The sequence below is a fragment of the Cololabis saira genome, chromosome 14 (assembly GCF_033807715.1).
Source record: "Cololabis saira isolate AMF1-May2022 chromosome 14, fColSai1.1, whole genome shotgun sequence".
In the NCBI taxonomy this organism is placed as follows: Eukaryota; Metazoa; Chordata; class Actinopteri; order Beloniformes; family Belonidae; genus Cololabis; species Cololabis saira.
This window is the reverse complement of record NC_084600.1, coordinates 6,635,661-6,652,243: the sequence shown is the minus strand read 5'-3', so window position 1 is coordinate 6,652,243 and position 16,583 is coordinate 6,635,661.

Sequence of the window (16,583 nt, the reverse complement as noted above, 5' to 3'; positions counted from 1 at the left end):
CATCAGAGAGTGAGCACAGGGAGAGGGCGTGCAGGGGCTCATAATCCCGCTCTGCTTTCCCTAAATGCTCTCAGGCTAAGAATAAAATGATTCAACTCCACAATTCCTGCCCTTTTCTTCTTCCTTGCAGCAGCAGAATAAGTGTGTACGGTGGTTACTCTAAACTGATCAAATAGCTTTGGCAGCCAGAAAGTCTGACGGATGATCAGATAAAGGAAAAGTAAAATAGGACTTTTTTTGTAGCAGAGGACTGTCTGGTGCTTTCCCAGTGTTTTGCATATCAAAATGGGACAGGAAATGAAATGCATGTGAACTAGTTTGATGATAACAACTGCTCTTTTTCTTTTATTCCCTTCATGATGCGTTCTGAGTGAAATTACAGAATGCACATCACTTTAAATTTCAAGTCCAAACCAATGTCTGGCCTTAACAATGAGTTTTTTTTAAAACATTAAAACACATTTGCAAATAAACTTTAACAAATGCAGCTTATTTCATATTTTTAATGTGTCATTTATGAGACGCCATAAAAAAATACATGCTGACCTTTGTGGTTACCATATAATTTGCTATCTTCTAAATTCCCTGTCCATCATATGGCGACAGTTTCTCCTTGTAAACGTCAGCTTATATTTGCATTTAACTTAAGTAAAAGTGCCCATCATAGTCTCAGAGTGCAGCTACCTTAATTACCGTTTTGTTTCACAATTTCAAATCTTCTTTTCAGCATCTACATTTCAGTGGGACTACTGACTGTAGTTCTACTCATTCAATTTGTTTCATACACTCGTACAGTGATGAGATGTGACAGAAATGTATGACTAGAGAGCTATAGAGCCTACAGTAAACTCTGAACTGATGGGGATGTATAATGTATGATAAAAGGCTATCGACCTGGTATGTGTGCATGAACATTTCACATGGATGTATGCATTTGGGTAATCTGTATGGATTTACGTAAGACGTGGTTGTGTGTGCACACCCACAGGATGCTGCGTTGCTTTTTAATCTCAGGATGTGCACCGGGTTGCAAAGAGACAGCAGTTTCTGCAAAAATCACTAAAGCGGGAGGATGCAATGTGTGTCAGATGCATCCAGCTGTCCATCCATCCATCCATCCATCTATCCATCCGTCTGTCCGTCCATCCATCCATCCATCCATCCATCCATCCATCCATCCATCCATCCATCCATCCATCCATCCATCCATCCATCCATCCATCCATCCATCCATCCATCCATCCATCCATCCATCCATCCATCCATCCATCTAGGATTACGGGGGGCTACTACTGAGATTAGGATCCACTAATCCTAATATCATATGAAGCTTGTGTTAAAAATAGGAAGACATTATTGATGGGCTTTACTCAAAGTGGAGGAGCACAGAGCCATGGCAGAAATTGATTATGGTTTTCTTTGTCTCCCTCCAGAAGGAGGATGTTTCCAAAGTTCCTAAGGAAGTGTAGTTGTTTTACAGAGCAGCAGAGCGACTCCAGCCAGCTCCTTCTGCAGTCTCCCCCTCACCCGCTGGAGCTGCTGCTTCATGCATCTTTTAAGAGATGAGAGGGAGGCTCTACTTTCTCACGCCATTTATGACTAGAAGGTAGAAAACAAGACAGATGAAGGAGAAACAGTAGGTAGCAGCATGCCAAGTCCTCCTAACGTATACTCTCACTGTACTAGAGGGTATTTATATCAAAATGAATCATCCTTTTTTTCCCTTTTTTTCTTCCTGTGTCGTGAGGTCTTCCCCAGATCCTGCCTCCTCTTCCTCCGCATTTCGTGCCGCTCTCTGTGAATCTCATCAGTATAATTATTTGCGCACAGGAGTCCAAGGCAGCGAGCATCTGCCTCTCCTTCTGTTGACCTCCCCCTGCCACCCCCTCTTTTCTCATCCTCCCCTCTCCTCTGTCTATCTTTTACTTCTGTTTCTCTTTTCGTCACCTTGCTTTTCTGTCTCTTCTCGTCCTCAGAACCTGGAGCCTTTTAATTTTCTCTAAAGCATTTTGTTAGTCACCTTACTACCTTTGCACGTAGCTTGAATACTCTGCATAACAAAATTACAGGGGAAACAGATTTTCCCTCACAAATTTGCATATAATATTAAAGGAAATGCGCCTCAAAGGGTTAGACAACATCTGTGCATATTGGTCATACGTACCGCCACAAAATAAAGAAGCAGTAACTCGTACTTTAGTGTGTCTAACTTTTATATAGACCCTAAAGAGCAAGAACAGTTACAAGATATACTGCAGCCTCGTTGAACAGAATGATACGAGCACCAAGCCAGAGCTGTATCACTGTACATTAAATCACTGGCTGGTAAAACGTCTTATCTGCGCTTCTTTTTAATAAGAAAATGTGGCTTTGAAAGACATATAGTTATAGTTCCCAGGGGATGACCACATTTTTATCTGCAAAAGTGAAGGCATGAAAATAGTTTTGCATATTTCTGCCACTATGAGACTGGTGTGCCTTTAACTGGCTGAAGGGATGGATGTGGGAGCAGAGGTGTGGAGGACGGACGGCTATCACAGGAGCACACTGCTCCCACCAAGCATGTGGTCAACAAATGCTGACCTCATGCTCTCATATTTAAGATGATAAATGAGTCTGTGAAGGCAGGACCAACACATTACTACCCACAGGCCCTGCCAGGAATTCAGGAATCATATTAACGTAAAGTGACTCACTAACATGAAACCGCAGGTTGTTTTAATGTTGTTTTTTTTTCCTGGCCTGAGATAAAAACATCCTGCTCTGTTAAGATCTTAAAGGTAAAGTGATGCATTTTAAGGTGCGGGTGTGTCACTAAATCCTACAGATGCGTACCCAAAGTATCTGCTACAGGTTTATGTACATTTGAGAAAATATGTGGAATAACCGCACATGCTGGCTGCTCCTAATTGTGTTTCTGCTGTTTCCATTTGTCCATGTCTCAAGAAAAAAAAATTAGTTAGTGGACGAAGAACATTGTTGCAGTGAAATAAAGTGTTTAAAAATATTGTTGTACCTTTAGCAGAATGAATTAAATACTTTTGAATCAGAATTTTAAACCAGCACAAATGAGCATTCATACAACCCTAGTGGTTCTATTTGCTTATTATATAGAGCCGTTATTGGTGCGCTCAAAGCTAGTGCCCCCTACAGGCGGCAGGAGGCACTGCCCCCTCAGAACCTACATTATAGCGTAACCTATAAAAAGGTTGTATTATTCCTTGAAAGATGAATCAGGTGTATTTTAACATCGAAACAAACATTGGTCTCAAGTACCGGTACTTTTTTTAACAAGACACAAAGTCCTCTGAAGGAAGTATAAATGATGCACTCATAGGACACAAATACGATTGAACAGTCAAAAACATTTAAACCTGTAGTACTTAAGTTTATAAACTTAAGTACTTTTTTCTTGAAAAAAAAAACACACATTGGTTAAGCAAAGATTATTTGAGAAATTTGAAAGAAACTTTTTTTGGAAAACATGAATTCAAACACAAATATATTAAGCTCGAACAGTCTAAAAAGTGCGTTGAGTAACTCACCTGGTAGATATTATATATATATATATATATATATATATATATATATATATATATATATGATTATTATTATTATTATTATATTATATTATATATTACCAGATTCTACACTAATATACTAATATACTGTATTAGCCACTGAAGTGAAACGTATCGCTGTCACAGCCTTTTCACATAACACTTTTCCTTTGTTTCATGTACATGTACATTTAGCAGAGCTGGGGGGAAATAGTAATGTTAAATGTTGCTGCCACAGTTAATTATCTGTCTTCTTTTTCATGGAGGTTGCTGAAGTGTTTCCTTTGCTAAAAATATATGTAATAAAAAGTGGTGAAATCTCCTCCTTTAATATTTTAGACACTCTGACCAGCTGTCATCATACTTGACAAATACGTCTTGGTGTATCATCAGTCAGTAGCCTGAAGGATCTGCCCGCCCCCCCCAGCAGCAATAGCTTCTCTCTTCTTAATCTTATCAGGCAATAACTCTACAACACTTTACTATGAGTTTGATCCTTCTTAATTGAGTTAATGGGGTAATATTATTTGATTTGGGTTACATTTACTCACTACTCACAACATTCCACCAGGTTGTGTCTTATAAGTCACAGGGAAATACAGAATATAATGATCAATGATTCTTTACATTAATCAGTGACCCGTGTCAGCACTGAGTGTGAATTTTGTTCCTTTTTAGGTTCAAACCCGCCTTTTACCCAAAGAGCATTCAACCGATGGATAAAGTCATGGTTCAGTAGCAACCTAGCATTGGTTTGTTGTACATCTCCAAGCAACTCAAGGTTTTTGACTTGCTATAATCTTTTGCTCTGCCTACACATAAAACTAGCCGAGCAGGAGCCGAAGAAGGGCTATACATTTGTATTAAGAAACAACAAATTGTTGCCTACAACGGCAAACTACAACACCCAAGGTAACAACCTCGATAGCAAACATATTTGGGCCCAACCTGGGCTACTTTGGTGCTTATAGCTTAGTCTTGGCCCAAAAGACGTGATCTGGGCAGGACCGATGGGTTATACGTGTTATAGATGTGTTATATTAGTCAGATGTGGTCAAATATAGATAAGCTACAAGAAGACGTAAAGTAATTGCCGATATGGGCCATATACGGTAGATACTTTTGTTTCAGACTGATATACTGAATGTGGGCAGTTTATAACTTATAAAAGTCAGAAATAACAAACAACTAATCAGTTGACACAATCTGGTCAAGTGACTGGCACTTATATGAAATCTGCAACTGCTCATCACAATTCCTGCAGCATATAGCATCTCAATATTACCATTATGACTATGTTAGGAATTAAGTAAAAGAACCTTAACCGTAAGAGAAGTTTAGCGTCAGGCGCTGTAAGTTGTTGGGCCCGTGTTGCGTCTGCCACATCACCTTGGTTGAAATTTCAACGCATAGCTTGAATAGGAATGAACAGATATATATAATGGATTGATGGATGTCTAGCACTTAACTTAACTTAATAAAAGGCAATTGATATATAAATCATGAAAACATAAGATAGTATTCACTCAGATCCTTCTAGAAATCATAAACACATTATATCATGTGCACTCTGTCCAAATGACATTGACTAAAGGCTTTTTAAACTAACAAAGGCATCATGATCATAAGGAGAGAGGAGAAGGGAAAAAAGAAACAAGAGATTTAGATAATGTAATGCCCAGCTAATGAAACATCTAATTATATACTCGTAATATTAATAGAATGGGAGATAACATTACAGAGCGAGAGCATCTATAACGCATAAGCAGAACAGATTTATATCACACTTTAGATGAAATATGGGGGATGGGACTCCTCGTCGCCACAGCGGGGAGGCTGTATGAATACGCAGATGGAAAGCAGAGCATACAGTATGTCACTGTACACAGACTTTTCAAGGGCAGCCACTAAACTGTGCTCTGTACTATAAAATCCATAACAGCCACACTATAAAAAACGCTGCAGTCATGCAATTTTAATGCAAACATGATCCGTACGAAACACGCTTTATATAGTGCAGGAAAGAGCCCGTGAGATGTGTAGGCCGGGGCATCGATGACACTGCACCATTCACACGTATCAATTCAACATCAATGGCCACTTGGAAATCATGTTTACAGCACTTAACCTACGTTATAAATCCCAGAAAAATTCTCCCGTTACAGCCAGGACTTCACACCCAAAAATAGAGCTACGCTGATTAAACATGAATGAGTATGTGATTGTTTGAGGAGTTCTGCGTGTGTGTGCAGCACTCCGGGTCTTTCCCCAGAGTGGTTCTGTTCTGCTCCTTTCCAAGGTGATGCCAGTTACCATGGCAGCAGCACCAGCTCTGAATCCCTCCCTCTTCCTCTTCCTCCCCTTCATCCCCCTGTCTTTTTACCCTCTCTCTATCTCCCTCTCTCTCTCTCTCTCTCTCTCTCTCTCTCTCTCTCTCTGTCTCTCTCTATCTCTCTCTTATTCTCTCTCTTATTCTCTCTCTTTGCTTCCATTTCCCTCTTTCTGTCATCCTTCCTCCCTCTGTCTTTTTCTCTGGCTCACTGTCTCTGCAGCCTCCTAACTCACCGCGGTGAGCGGGCCACCAGCCATCATTTGCATGGCACAGTTGGTTCTCGTCCAAGATTGCTCATTTCTGGCATGAATCTGCCATTTGAGGAAATTATCGAAATGTTACACATATCCCCATAATGTTATTCAGCAATTCCTACATAGATATGAGGCCGATTTCCATATCGCCGACCTTATTTTGTCTCATTTTCTGTCGCTGCTTTGTTGTGTTAGGAAGTGGATCCGGTCCAGTGAGCGTGCCTTTTAACGCATTGTACATTTTAAATCAAAAGCTTTACTATTCATTTCTTTGTGTTTTCTTTGGGAAATATGTGCATGCCATTTTAAATCAAGGATCAAAGGTGCAGCCTTTTAAATGTGTCGTCTCCTGCTGTGCTTTTGCTCTCTTTTTGTAAGGCAGGACATTGTTTTTCATGTCCTCTCCCTTGACTTTTCCTGTCTTTTCCATCTAGCTTGCATTCATCCATCTGACTCAACATGCATGAGATTAAAGAGAGAGACAGAGAGAGAGAGAAAACTGAACAAGATGGAGAAGTGTAATGAAGGCAAGTGATTCTTATCCCCCGTGGAAATCTGCAGACTGAGATTTAACATCTTGGGGAAATGTGCCAGCTGCATGTCTGTTAACATCTGTTTACATCACTAAATTCAATTCTGTATTCTTATTTCTGTGCGTATGTTTGAGTGTAATCTGAGAGCTGCAGCTGCAGGGTCATCAATACTAACTGTAAATGATGACTATTATGGGCCCTGGCCTGCAGGGTGGTGTCACGCATGCAGCTCGTGTGTCATGGTGACACGCGGCTGTATTCCTTTTTCCTCTCTTTCTGCTCCTCTCTGTCATTGTGCATTATTACAAAGGCGATTCGTGATGAGACCACCATTTCGCCCTCCACATCCTGCAAGTGAAACATAATTAGTGTCAGCCAAAGCTCTTTGCAGACTCACTGGTACCCAGCCCTGCCCCTCTGGAGGATCTTGTTCAAGCCTTACACACTCACCGCCACAGATCTGAACCGAATACCTTCCATCTTGTGAATACATCAAGCAAACTGGGTTTTGTGAGTCTGCTGGCGGTTCCCGACCTCATGTGTGACCGTGTGTGAGTGGAGTGCATATGGATCTGGTATCTGATCCCGTGTGTGCGTGAGCGTCTGGTCCGTGGCAGAGCGTGCAGGGAGGGTGCGGCAGAGCGGCAGACAGGTCCCAGTCTCAGTCCGGGGTGTACGATAACAGTAATTCAATTGAGTCAGTGAGCCCTGGCCTGCGGGATTCACTTCCTCTGGGTGTATGAGTGTGTTCATGCATGTGAGTGTGTGTATGTGGGTACGCTTTAGCCATTCGGCAACCTGATCCAACTGGCTCCCTCTTCAGGTCTGAATGAATAAGTGATCAAGGTTTTGTAGCACTGTGTGTGTGTGTGTGTGTGTGTGTTTCTTTGTGTTTGTACAACTCATTCTACTTGGCTACCTTTGTCCTCCCCTCTGATACCTGCTCTCATTTCTCTGCTGCCTTTTCCATCCTTCCCTTACCCTTCACCGTTATCCTAGGAGAGATAGGATGCAGCAGTTCAGAGAGATGTACAAGAGGAATGTCTGTTACATTTAATTAAACTAAATGAAACCCAGATAACACCACATCTTATCCTTCTTATCGCTCTTCTGATTTTCCACTCAGCTGCCCCCCACGTTTCTTTCTCCCACCCCGCAGAGCTGGTCTTTGGCAACTGGTCGTCATCTATGAGCCAAACAACAACGAATGGCGGCCTTTCAGTTCAACAGCACGGCATTCTGACACACACATGCACGAGCCCGGCTGGACGTTGCCTGGTCGCGTAGCCACGGGCGAGCAGAGGGAGTCGCATGCAGAACTGTGGATCCATCGCTCCAGTACATACAGGACCGTCTCAGAAAATTAGAATATTGTGATTTTCTGTAATGCAATTACAAAAACAAAAATGTCATATATTCTGGATTCATTACAAATCAACTGAAATATTGCAAGCCTTTTTTCGGCAGCACAGTGGTTTAGTGGTTAGCACTGTTGCCTCACAGCAAGAAGGTTCCTGGTTCCACTCCCTGGCCCAGCAGGGTGTGTCTGTGTGGAGTTTGCATGTTCTCCCCGTGCTTGCGTGGGTTTCCTCCGGGTACTCCAGTTTCCTCCCACAGACCAAAAACATGCATGCTAGGTTAATTGATCATTCTAAATTGCCCGTAGGTGTGAGTGTGAGTGTTTGGTTGTTTGTGGGGACTGCGGGTGGAAACTAGCATTTCTGCTAAACCCGGTGTATTTACACTGCTTACTGTAGAACCCGGTGTATTTACACTGCTTAATGTAGTGTGTTCATTAATATGCATTGTCCCGTCTAAATAAACTTTGAAACTTTATTATTTTAATATTGCTGATCATGGTTTACAGCTTAAGAAAACTCAAATATCCTATCTCTTAATCTTAAACTGTAAGCCATAATCAGCAATATTAAAATAATAAAAGGCTTGCAATATTTAAATTGATTTGTAACAAATCCAGAATATATGACATTTTTGTTTTTTTAATTGCACTTTATCACAATATTCTAATTTCCTGAGACAGTCCTGTATTTACCGGCGTGGATTACAGCTCATATGAGCAATCACTCATGGATGGCTGATTCATGGCCAGATTGGCCACAGACGAGAGCATGGACAGAACTATGTTCTTGACTGACCTGTGCTGTTATTTTGATGAAATTGTTGCTTTAATCTGAATCCAGACCTTTTTTTTTTTACAGAGTTTTTTACAGAGTTGCTGGCATATCCTTGCTTTAAAAGAGCAAAATAATTTGGCCTAGAAACACACGCTCACATTCAGGGTGAGACCAAATTATTCATGCCAAATAGTCCCAGATTGGACGCTCATGGTGACAGTGTAATGAGCGGAGACCAATATGTTGCCTCCCCGCCTGCCGTCCTGCGTCCCGGTTCCTATCTGCTCCTTGAATGTTGGGATTCTTTCACCCGTCGTTCCAAGCCTTGGAGCGTCTGACAAACTCCCACTGCGCCCACTTACAGACCCCCCTGGGTCATGTCAATCTGGCACGTGGCTGCTATGTCAAGCATATTCATCGTAATAATCTATCAGTGTCAAAACTGATGTGACACACGTGCCACGTATTTGCATTTGCACCTCAGAGTCTGAATAATAATCCTACTGGTATTTTGCAGCAATATAGCGTCAGTTCATTAATTCCCTTCCTTTCAGTGCACAGGAGTGAGTCTATACACAACAATCCTACTTTTTTAAAACACCTCTACCTCACAAAGTTTAGACTAAAATGTTTAGCAAGATACAGAATACGTAGACATTTTGACTCATAAAGAAAAATGTATCTAACAGTCTAACAGAGAGTTGGACTAAACCCAGCTTTACCTTCTGCTCTATTATTGTGAGGGTAAAGGTTTCCAAATCTGTCTCAGTGACTCTCCTTCCATCAAAAATTGAGTGTGATTAAGGTTAGAAAAGGTTATCTTTAGGATTAAGGAGTGGATTAAGTTAGGTTTAGAGCGAGTTTCCTTGGGTTTTAGGTTTGATATGGTTTCACTTTAGAATTTGGGGAAGCTTTTGTTCAGGGTGAGGCAAACGGGTGTTACGGTTAGCTCTAGTTCATTTGATTAGGATTTGGAGTTTCATGTGGTTTCATATTTGAATTTACGGGCAGCTTCCTTCTTGGGTAAGTAAATGAAGAATAAAATTCAAATGGTTAGATTTAGGCAGAGGTTGGTGGAGGTTAGGAGGTTCTTGGTTGGGATTTTTAGCTTGATGTGATTTCATCTTTAGGCTTAGACAGAAAGTGTAGAGGAGATTATTATCAAGGATAGTTTACTTGGTCAGGATTTTAAGATTGATGTGACTTCACATTGGAAATGAGCGGATGTTTTGATGATAGCTGGACTGTGGAGCTTAGGGTAGAACCACAGGTCTATGTAAGGTTACATCATCAGTAGTGGTTTCCATGGATGTTTCTAACATTTCCCTCACCAGACTTAAAAGTGTCAGGATGTGTCCATTATGTATTTATTATCTCTAAAGTCAACTCAAATTCAGTCCACGTTTCATTCTGATTGTTAAATAAGCCTTGTAATTGAGATGACAAGTTAATCAAATGCCCCGTTGCTTTTTTGTGTTTTATGAACTGAGTTTGTGTTCATGATAATTTCGTTGATATGCAGTTGATGCATGTGTGATCAAAATGTGCAGCCACTTATGTTGTTTTTATTCTACCATCCGACAACACAACAGGACAACATTTTGATACTTAGCCCACTCCCCTGCAATTAATGTTTCCATCCATTTTTTCTTTGTTTTTGTCTCCAGCTAGTAGCATGATGATTTTGTGACATTAGCTGTTACATTAGCCACAAACGACCTCCTAATAAATCATGAGAGGTCCCCATGGTGACAGATCAATGTTTTGGATGTACATGTTTTTCCTTCCTTGGTGCATATGCCACGCATGGAAGATATGAGAAACAACCAAAGTTGGCTGGACTGCAGCTCCAACAGGGCTGAGAATCACGGACTACACGTGTCCAGCAGCTCGGGTCTGTGTGAACGTGGGAGCTGAAGTAAAAATCATGACTTTCAGACGCCGCGCAGCAGGTGAAGTCACGGCCTCACGGCCACCGCTGACTTTACATAAAGCTGTGATAATGAGTGATGTGGGGGATTTCAGAAATAAAAGATTACCTGTCACGGAAGCAGAGGCACGAGAAAGTGTCAGTCCAGTTTAAAAACAAATATCTATTCACTTCTTTTGAACCCTTTGAACAAAGGAAAATGCATGTACTGTAGACAGAAACATTCAGAAGAGGTTTTGTACAAAAGCAAAACTGAATAACTTGCTTTCAAAATTCTCCAATAAAGAGCAACTTTACTGTGAAGTAAATTGTTGGTGTCACATCTGTATATAACAGTGACAGCAATAATAGTGCACATATGGGATGATTTGCATATGCAAATATCACAAGGAAATTATTTTGATTCGTCGCTCATATAATAGGAGCTCATATTCTGTGTTCAGGTATGCAAAGTAATCTCTGGAGATAATGTCATTCATGAGACGGCTGCCAATCTGTTATAAATCCAACATCCCGTTGCTGCACACATTACGGGCAGAAAGAATCATTCTTGAAATCCAAAGAATGCAGGAATATGGTTTAAAGACCAGATCCAAAGCTTACACCGTCATCCCTGGCTTGGTTTTGGAGATTGTGCGGGGTTGGGATGTTTGGATACCTGGAGTTAGCCTGAAGCGCCGTGCTTCTGCATGGCAGATATGCAGGGTTAGTGTAAGTGGTATCTACGCTCACATTTGCTTCCTTAATTTGTCTTTTCCTCCTGCTGACTTCCTGCATGCACCTTGGATATGGTGAATAAAGACCTGACTGAGGTCTTGTGTGATATGAAGCTCAGAAATGTTGAGCAACAGTTACCAACACATTAACCACCACAGCATTTAAAATTTATTTGGTTCTTTAAAGGTGAACTATTATGAAAACAGGTTTTCTCTTGCTTTAACATATATAAAGTGGTCTCCCCTCAGCCTGCCCTGTCGTAGCGGTGTATCGCGTCATTCAAGCAGCCAATCAGCACAGAGCCTCATTATCATAGCCCCGCCCACTCAGAATCCTGCATAGATAATGAGGATAGAGAATGGGAAGATAAAGACATGGCTCAGAGGCTGAATTTCTAATTTATTTAGCACAAACAATCAAAAGCTTGTTTTTAAGACATTCAAGGCCTGTTTAAAATAAGAATTAGATGCCATAATAGGTCCCCTTTAAGGACCTTTAAAGTTGAAGATCCTTAATCACTCTTCTTTCTCCTGTGCAACTGACTACTCTGAGATATGTGAGTAAAAGGTACCAAACTGTTGCACTATCCTACGCTACTAGCATCAACTGCTTTAAGACGATTTTAAGTTCCCGTTTGAAAGTGTATCTTCCTTCCTTTCTTTCCAGACCGTCCTTTCACCTACAGTACCATTCAGAGGAGTAATTCCTCATTCTAATTATTGACACACTGGCCTCGCTGTGACCTCTCCCAGTATTTCATTACAGGGGATCAATGAGGCTTGAGTGACATATTTAGCCTCAGGATGTCTTTGTCGTTTGAGTTTATAAAATTTCATTAAATAATAGCACATTTTATAATTGCGGATGATGCCTGTGGTATCGGAGCAGCCTTTTAACTTGTCGGCTCTATGCGTGCTACGACTTTCCGCCCATTAGATGCACATTATTTCCACTGTTGGACTGCCAAATCATCCCACTACATTAAAAATCTGTGTTGGTAATTGAACACAGAGGTCTCTGCAGAGGACGGAAAGTACAGCAGAAAAATAGCGATGACAGTCATCTATAAAACAAGCTTTTAAAATCAGAAAAACCTGTCTTAAAGATTAATGTGTAATGTTCCCTCACTGACACTCGGAGCCACACCTGCAGCAGGAGTACAAGGGTAACGAGGTTAGAGCTCACACACATACAGGCCAGTCCAGCCTCTTTCTTCCTTCTTTCTCAATCTCACTTTGTTTCATAAATCTGTCTGATGTGGCTTTCACACTGAGGCAGATTATTGCTTTCCAACTAATACCAGAGACATTTCACGCTCAAGTATGAGAAGGGATTTAAGGACAGAAATCTAATCTAGTGCAGAGAGCAATGATGAAATATCAGTGTAATATCGAGTGAGAAGCTCGGGAAACCTCAATCGAAAGTCAATGCCAGATGTGATGGAGCATTTATAATCCCATCGTGTTCTCCCTGATGCTTTTTCTCTCTCCTTTCCCACCATCCCCAGCATGATTCATAACCACCCGCTCATTGCGGCTGCACTGGAGACTGCAGTAGCAGGTGCAGTCTTTGGGTCATGCGTGCGTCTCTCATCTGCAAATCTCCCTCTGCAGCCTTCCTGTTGCTATTTATGGCACATATGCACATGCAGCAGCGTTGCCGAGGACGAGGCAGGGATTGGGAGAGCCGCGCGGGGAGGAGGAGGAGGAGGAGGGGGGGTGAAAGTGGATGCCTTCGATAGGAAGCTGCAGTCTATAATCTGGTTGCACAAAGCTATCAGTGCTGGAATTTGGTCCGGTTGAGACAGCCCTGGACAGGGCCAGCGTGTGCGGAGGGTCGGGGGGGGGGAGGGTTTGATTTTTATTTTTTTATTTAACCTTTATTTAACCAGGAATAATCCCACTGAAATTAAAATCTCTTTTGCAAGGGGGTCCTGGCCAAGAAGGCAGCACAATAGGTCCACATCAGTTACACATTGAACAACATCAACAAACAGACATAAAAAACAGCTAAAACAGTTTGGCAATCACATCACTACAGTATAATCACTCAATGTTCGATAAAAGAACATGTGCATTCAGTAGTCAGATAGACCTTGATCCTAGCTTTAAAATCTACCAAATTTGGGAGATGATCCAATTTAAGATGACTCTGTAATTTATACCAGGACGAGGGTGCAAATGCTTTGAAGGCCCTTTCCCCAAAAACAGTCCGCGTACGAGGAATAGTATACATTATCAATCTATCGTGCCTGAGACTACAGCTTCTGGTGTTGACTTTAGGAACCAAGAGAGAACACAAATAAGGGGGCAAGTCACACAAGATGGCTTTATAAAGAAAACAATACCAGTGTTCCCATGTACGATTGTACAAAGAAGACCAGCCAACACTCTCATAAAGACTACAGTGATGAGTACCAAAACCTAAATCTGTTACAAATCTTAATGCTGCATGATACACCGAATCCAGCATTTTCAGGGAGGAGAGTTGATGGATTTGCTTTGCCTGCACAAGAGGGTGTATCATTGGAATCAGGATGAAAGAGATAAGGCTGAGGCCGGTCTTGGAAAACTGCACAGGGTCAGACAACATTCCTCTGCACCACCAGCACAACTGTCTGCTGCTTAGCATGCCGTATTATCTTCACAGCTCCAGCCAGCCATGCGCTAGCTCGCCTTCGCCGGGGCCTGGAACGGGAACAGCCCTATCAGCACTTTGTCTCCCCCGTCCGCTGTGGGGTGTGCGTTTGTGCGAGGGTGCTGATTGTGGGGCTGACTTGTTAACAAAACACTGTGCATAGCCCTCGCCCTGCTCCTCTGTCTTTGTCTCCCGCTCCTCTGCCGCCCTGCTAGTGAGTGTGTTTGTGTCCAGCCAGCAATCCCGAGAGTGAAAAGCCTCATCAGCTGAATTACTGGAAGTTAGCTGTCTCAATCAATTAGATCTTGCCAGGCCAGGACACATGACTAGAGCTGCACTTCCCTTTCATGTCCTCCTCTATCCTGCCATCTTGTCGTCCTTCATTTCGTCTCATCTCTCCATTTACCTCCCTCCTCTATAGCACCAACCCCGTCCCTCCTCCCCGGTAAGCCAGTAAGCCACAAACATATGCAGCAAATTACGCTATCCAAACAGTGCACATGCCAGCTAGCTTCTGTTCACCCCACCTGCAGCAGTTAGGACAAACTTCATGTAAATTTGCTTTTACTCATCTGAATAAACGTACGGGTAAAAGGTGGGATGAGGAGGGGAAAAGCAGATATGAGAACAAGAAGATGAGCAGCAGGCTGTTTCTCTCACAGCCTTCCTGTTAGCGCTCCGAACAAACGAGGTGCCGTTCACACTATCCCACATATGCACACAAACAGCCAGGTCCTCTACGATCTACATCTGTGCTGCCCCCGACTCATAGCACGGCAAGCGTAAGAAGTTGCATTATTCAGCCCGACAATACTAAGAAAAGCTGCGTAGATCAACGTGGAAGCTGTTTGGATATCAGGCCTTCAGGCCACAGCAAGAGATATGATCTATGGACCATGAATTAAACATGTTTCAAGCCAGCAGGATTTTATTGTCTGTTAAATTTCTCCATCTATATTCTGTGTTGGGAGACCTGGAAAAAAGGTGTTTATTTCACTAATAGGTGAGTGTTTGGTATTTTAGCTGTGATGTTGTTAGCTCCTGCTCAGCCCAGCAGGAGCAGGGACTGATAATAACTGATAACTGATAATAACTTCCCCCCCGGAGCAGTGGACATGGCCAGGTCCTTCCTCCCGGGGCATCCACTATGATATCGCTGCTTGTCGTTTGATAACATCCCTGTGAATTAATTAAGGGTCCAAAAACTTCCACGAAACCCTTGAATCCCTAATGAACAAAACTATTTCTTGCTCCTTGATTCAAAGAGGGAATTTGATGGATATACAGTAGAAATGGAAATGATTAACACTTTAGATGATAAAAATAATCTCAGATACAGTTTTGTCATTGAATGTTAATTAACCTTTACATATTACACAATTAGAAAGTAGCACAGTGTGCTCCGTGGGGGGGCTGCTGGGCTGTGGGGTGTCTGGGGGGGGGGGTGGGAGTGGGGAGAGCCTGGGTGGCTCCTTGGGGGGGGGTTCTCCCGCTCCAGGCCCGTCTCCCCCCACGGTCCTTGCAGATGGGCGAGCCTTTGGCTCTGGGGTTTCCACCTTGGGCATGGGGCTGGCTGTGGGGGGGGCCCGTCTCTCCGGGCAGGCTGGCCTTTGGCTGGGTGGGGGGTGTGGTGGGTCCTGGTCCGTTGCCATGGTTACCCTGACGGCCTTCTTCCATCCTCCACTGTAGTTGCAGTTCAGGTAAAGCCTTGTTTTCACCTCACACACACAGTTACACAAACATACACACCTGCTCACTCACCTACACACCCACTCCTCAGTTTCAGGGACAGATAATCGCAGGAGTCTAGTCTGGATTCAGTTTCAGAGACCTGGAATGATTGCTGTCTGTGCCTGTTTCTGTTTTTAGGGCCCGAGCACTTACAGTGCGAAGGCTCTATTGTATCTGTAGGAATTATTCTTTCTTTCTTTCTTTCTTTCTTTCTTTCTTTCTTTCTTTCTTTCTTTCTTTCTTTCTTTCTTTCTTTCTTTCTTTCTTTCTTTCTTTCTTTCTTTCTTTCTTTCTTTCTTTCTTTCTTTCTTTCTTTCTTTCTTTCTTTCTTTCTTTCTTTCTTTCTTCTGACAAAATAAGGGCCTTTTTTCCCCCTAAACGTGTCCCAAAACTCACCAAATTTTGCACGCAAGCCAGGCCTGGCGAAAAATTTGATATTTAATGGTTTGCATTAATGGGCGTGGCAAAATGGCTCAACAGCGCCCCCTTGAATACTTTTCTCTGCCATTTTTTCAATTCAATTCAATTCAATTCAATTTTATTTATATAGCGTCTAATACAACAGAGTTGTCTCTAGACGCTTTACAGAGACCCATACCCAGAACATGACCATATTTCTCAAGCCCCACAATACGGTTTGATGTACATGAACGAAAATCGGTACACACCTGTATCATGTCGCAACTTAAAGAAAAGTCTCTTGGCGCCATGGCCCAAACCCAACAGGAAGTCGGCCATTTTGAACATTCTGAAT